Source organism: Silurus meridionalis, chromosome 3 (assembly GCF_014805685.1).
Source record: "Silurus meridionalis isolate SWU-2019-XX chromosome 3, ASM1480568v1, whole genome shotgun sequence".
In the NCBI taxonomy this organism is placed as follows: Eukaryota; Metazoa; Chordata; class Actinopteri; order Siluriformes; family Siluridae; genus Silurus; species Silurus meridionalis.
The window spans coordinates 17,527,230-17,533,229 of record NC_060886.1 but is presented as its reverse complement, the minus strand read 5'-3'; the positions used below and the strand labels follow the sequence as shown (position 1 = coordinate 17,533,229).

The 6,000-nt window shown below is 36.8% G+C and overlaps 1 protein-coding gene across 1 annotated transcript in view; it reads left to right on the top strand.

Moving 5' to 3' along the window:
• The first annotated feature begins 682 nt into the window (after window positions 1-682).
• The window catches only part of si:dkey-91i10.2 (uncharacterized protein LOC555224 homolog), a 31,622-nt gene continuing 26,304 nt past the window's right edge, over window positions 683-6,000 (top strand). The window contains exon 1 of the mRNA XM_046844774.1: window positions 683-737. The gene's annotated coding sequence lies outside the window, so the exon portion shown is untranslated. The remainder of the gene's footprint in view (window positions 738-6,000) is intronic.

Genomic DNA, 6,000 nt, shown 5'->3' with positions numbered 1-6,000 from the left:
CCCCTTTAAAAAAAAGCACATTCTAGAATTTTATGGTACGTTTATTTTAACAGAGAGACACAATAAAAACAATCCTTAAAAAAACTTAAAAGGAAAGGTTATAAATTAGTAGGTATTTAATCGAATTAAATAAGTATTTGATCCCATATCAAATCAGCAGGAATTCTGACTCCCACATACCCAAATTAGTCCTGTCCCTTCAAGAAAGAATTTTCAATATCAACTCATTATGTGTATAAAAGTCACCTGACACAGAATCAACCTCTTCCATTCAAACTTCAGTTCATTTCTTTGTAAGGGGTAAATTTACAAAAATCAGCAGGTGATCAAATAAGTATTCCCCCCGCTGTATTACATAGGTGCAACATCATTATGGATTAAAGGCAATAATTGAGTTAGTCAAAGACAAAAACATAAGGATACCGAATAAAAATAAAGTCTGAGACTTTGTGTTTGTATTATAATTCACACTAAGACCAGAACATTTGTGGGGGGGACTCCTTATCACTGACCAATCAGAAATGTCTGTATCCGTTCCCAGAGCAACGGAGCTGCTGCTTTGCTTTCTATCCAGGCTGCTTGGCGGATTCTTCTCACGTTGTAGTTCATGTAAGATGTAGTGTAGAATAAAGAATCAGAGAGATCTGACCATGGTCAGGGGCACGTGCCTCAATGTTGGGGTAAGTAACGGTGGCGAATTGGTGGACTTTGGTCTCAGCCCGGAGCACACGCTTCATGTAAGTGACCCATGCACACACACAAACATGGGGGTAATAAACAGCACACTGGGTAAAGTCAAATCTATCAACTGTTCATCATCAGGTGATTAGTTTATATGTGGTACAGGTTAGTTTTCTTTGTCTCTTTTCTCTTTACACATAGGCGTATATAATAGGTTTGTTCCTAAAACAATTTGATGCTTTACTTTTAGACATTTCCAGTATTATGGATGTGGACAGATTCGCTGAATTCAGAAAGATTATACCAATGTTAAGAATGGGATCATGTCTAGCTTGGATGAAATATATCTTACTGCAGCATAGGCTTAGTATAGTGTTATGTTATTCCCCTTAATTATGTAAGATGGAATTTAAGATGTTTTATTTGTCTTTATAATTTAATTTCTCGTTGGTAAGCTGGCTTATGCATAATAGGAAAGGGATGTGAATGCCAGACACTTCAAATACAAGTATGCAAATGTCCAAAAACAAATAAATAATAGATATATTCTATCATTACTTTAATAGAGTTGGATGTATGATAGTAAAATCGAATATTTGTCATGGTTGAACCAGTTTTTAATGATAGTTATTTTACTTATCTCAAAGACTCTATAGCTTTATATATTGTTTGCAACTCATACAACATTAACATAGATTTAGCTGTCCACTAAAGTAAGGCCATTTAATGACTTTTCTCTTGATGATAGCCATCTGAATTAAGTCAATAGCACTATACTTAATTTAAAAGTCTGCTGCATAGAAGAGCAGCAAATGTTTGGACTCTTTAAGCAGTGCTGATGTAGACTTATGGACATCTAAATGGACACTTTTCATTTAAAGCCAGACAGACTGTAGTAGTTCTACAGAAATTATTGGATAGAATATGAACTGTAGTCTAATGAGTCTCAATTGTATAAGCAGGGGTCACTGGAGGAGTAATTAAGTAATTGTGATTTGTCTCTTTCTTTCCTGGTGCTTTACTGGACATGCCAATTCTCAGTAGAATTAATGAGACAGATTGTATTATTTTTCTAGAGACTTTGAGCCATCAGTAATGCTTTTATCTTTTTCCAGATGTCTTTGTCACATTATTTATATAATGTATAATTAAAATGTAATTGCACCACAAGAAGGAATATAATATCTAGTCAAACCTAACTCACAACTTCACTCTCTCTTTTTTGAACATCCCCTTTAGTTTTCTTCTAAGTTCCTGTTAAGATTAGCAGACACAGACATATGGTGACAAATGACTTTACTACTTTTAGGCGTCATAAAAAAGATTCAGAAAATTCAAAGCAAGTGATTTAATCTGTTCTGCTTGACCCATTCACTATTCATTTCAATGGTGATATGACTATAAAGGGAAAGGAAATGACATGCTTATTTATTAAAAAAACATGATAAAGTTTACTTTTACGTCTTAAACTCTAAGAACTCAAGTCCCTGGTGCTCTTTTTCTCTATACTTCTTTCTTTCTTTCTTTCTCCCTCTGTTGATTAGAGTGATGGTTGAATAAAAGAAGTAAATAGAAGAATGCTTTATTCAGATATAACATAAATGTTTATGTCTATTTTGCCATTAAAGATATAGTAATAAGAATCTCAGCATACAGGGTTTTATATTGAAGTTATGCAACAAACTATATATAAGGCAACAGAAGAATTGGTAAGGAAATGACAGGAAGAAACTTTCATGGACAACTGTCTAAATTTCACCATACAACAAGACAAGGACCTGAAGCATACATTCAAGTTCTGCAAGCATTATTTAAAGAGCAAACCGTCAGCTGGAGTGTTATGTATCATGGAATGGCCTGCCCACAACTGCCCACCGCACCTAAACCCTATGGAAAGGCTCTGGGATGATTGCAAGATCAGAAAGAAATCTTCAATTAGTGAAGAACACTTTTGCTAAGTTCCCTTTCAGGAACTCGAGCTGCTTTGGGATTTGGGAGTGTTCACATGCCTTTCGGTGGTTTCTTCCCCCTGTGAGGAGAGTGCTGCGCTCCAACTCTCTTCCTCCAAGGAGAGGGAGGAGATGGACACAAGTGATCCCATGGAGGACACGCCCCCACAGCCATTTCAGTTCTAAGAGCTGATGGAAGTAGCTGGATATCGCCTGGCCAGCCAAAATGCAGAAACTACGTCCCCTGAGCAAGCTGGATGTACGCTTCTTGCAACCTACATCACTACCTCCACGCCGGGGTCTGCCTGCGTCATGCAACAGACCTGGCTCTCAGGGCCACAAAAGAGACCGCTAGGGCTATCGGCTAGTCTATGTCCGCCCTGGTTTCTACAGAGAGACACCTTTGACTCACCCTGTCAGATTTGTCTGACAGGGATAAAGCCTTTGTTCTGGACACCCATGTGGTCCCGACTAACCTGTCCAGTGGTGCCGTAAATATGGTCATCGAAAAATACGTCTCTGGGTTACGTATGTAACCCTGGTTCCCTGAGGGAATGAGACGCTGCATCTCAAGGCCACACTTTCTGCATCACTGCAACGCTTCCTTCACTTTCAAAGCTAGCGTTGTCTTCACGGAATGTGCTTTTATAGGTTCCAGGTTGTAGTGTCACCCCACCGGTGACGTGCTTTTCCATCGGACCGATTACACACGTGGTACGGAGCGTGGACACGAGGAGGCGTTCCCAAAGCTTTGATGGCACAGCATCTCGTTCCCTCTGGGATCCAGGGTTATATACGTAACCTTGATATGTTTTACAAAAGACATGGCAAAGTATTTTAGCTGAATGTTTGAGGAAACTAACTGTCCAGGTGCTGAGATTGCTGTTGTTTATGCTAAGAGAAGATTTCTTAATGAAAATAAAGTTTAAAATCTGTACAATTATATATTTGTTGATCAAAGTAAATATGGTAGTCATTTAAATAATGTTAAATAACCTAGTTTGTTGCATGTAAACAAAAGGATCATGCATGTTTCTCTTTTATATATGTTTATACTCTTGCTATACTGTAGTACATCTTGTGCTACAAACAGATGGAAAGTAGAGCTGGTGCGCCAGTGATAGAGAAGTTAATGTGTTAATGTGTTAATGTGTTAATGTAAATATTATCCAGTATGCTCTCTGGACCTGCTTGTCATGCTATGAACACACAAATTAGATATTATGAATATGAAATCAGTATTTATATTTCTCAGTCAATACATCTGTTACAGTGCTTGTTTTTTTTTTACGATGGAAAAAAAATTCTAATTGTGTGATTTCAGGAGTGCAGCTGTTTATTATTGTGAAATTTTGGCATCCTACCAGAGTTGCGTGGTGTTTAAAAGGAGTGAAGATTTAAAGAGTTGCTGAATATGATACTAGCAGTGAAGCACCCACTGTCTCTCCCTGGTATTTCGGAGAGAAAAAAGTAGGAATTGTGTAGGGCTTTTCTTCTACAGACTGTTTGAACACCATGCAGGCCCTGCGGGCAAAGCTGTATCAGTCAGCTCTCTCATTTCACAGAGACCACTGACCATGAACTCCCAGCGGTTGCCTTGCATAATTAGCTCATGTCCTTTATTTCAACAAGGTTAACTCTCATGACTGAATGTATTAAGCCAGGAAATATTAAATGGATGAAACCTATTTAATTGACCGTGATTGGGTTTTAGTGTTTATTGCTACCAAAACCATTTTTTTGCTTTCTCTTTATACAAACTATTTGTTTTATTAGATTTGACATGTCTTAAAGTTGTACAGCTCTTTGTATTTTTCCATGGGCACTGTGCAAGGCTGCCAACCGGCATGGTTTTGACTCATGGCTCAGGACCTGTCTCAACAAATAAAGCCACTTGCACATACAGCAAATTAACTGAGTTTGTATAAGTAACTAAGTAAACAAAGTAAAATTAGTCAAATTAGTCAATTATTAAGAAATACATTTTAAAAAATCACAATGAATAAAACACTTTGGGCTGTGTTGTTATTGTAAATAAAAATTCATCTTTGGAGTGGTAAAGGAACACCACTCCACACCACCCTGTCAATGATATTTTTCTATAACAGCACACCCAGTCATGTTTTTCTGTCAGGTAATGTGCCAAATGCACAGTAGTGGAAGAGAATGCAAATACAGAGTAAGAACATTTTATTAAAACACAAACAGCAAATTCAAGCCAGCAGGCCAAAATTTAGAAACCGTAAAACAGTCTATGGTCAGGGAATCAGCTAACAACAAAAGGAGGGCAAATCCGAAGATGAGAAACATTAGGCAGCAATGAGAAATATATATATATATAAATATATATATATATATATATATATATATATATATATATATATATATATATATATATATATATATATATATCAACACAGAAACGAGTACGTCTTTAGTGGTGTGAGCTGTCACATGCTCAACAAAGTGGGAAGGTGGAAATCTCTGACATTTATTTTGTTTTTTAAAAAACATTCTGCTTGACAATAAAACATTAGGGCTAATAAGAGATTAGTTGAATCAGTGTTAACTATTAAATATTTATATAAAAAAAGGTGTCTGTAAAGAGCACTTAATAACAAATCTTGCAAGATTTACTACATTTCTATGTACACATTGGTGGTGAGAGTTCAGGTCCATTCAGTGTAGCCAGGTTCCTGTCAGTGTGTGTGAAATGATTCTGTAAGTCATTTAGGATCATTGAGAATTCAGGTCAGAACCTTGTGTAATTGCTAGTTAACACTTAATGGAGTTGAGTTGCCAGCTCTGATGTCCTTTGTTCTTAGGCAATTTTTACACTTGAGCAAACTGTACTTGGCAGTGTTGTCCCTGGTTCTGTAGTGTATGCAATTGTTACAGTTTTATAAAACTGCTGGATATTTATTAAATAAGCTGTCTTAATGCAGGTCTCTGTCTCTCAGCTCTCTTTCTGCCTGGGGTAGATTCTGTGAAAGAGAAAATATCCATGCAGAGCATTTTACCTTCCCTGCTGAGCATTTTATCAAATGAAGTGGCCAGGGAACCTGACTGAATAACTGAATATTCTCATTTATTCACAGCTGGGTTTCTATGCTTTTTTAAAGAGTCATAGATATTAAAGTTTCTCGATACTCATCACAGATTTTCATCCACTGTCTTATTATTTTACAGTATATAATCTTGTGGAACAATTGGGTTTTCTACAAATGGCAACTGTTCCTTCTGGGCTTTAGAATGTTTCCATAAAAATGCAATTTTATGCATGTATTCTGGAAAAAGGAAAATAAAATGTCCACAGAGCCAGTAATAAAGCCCTCTCTGCCTGTTTTCTTCGTTCATCTACACACCCCAT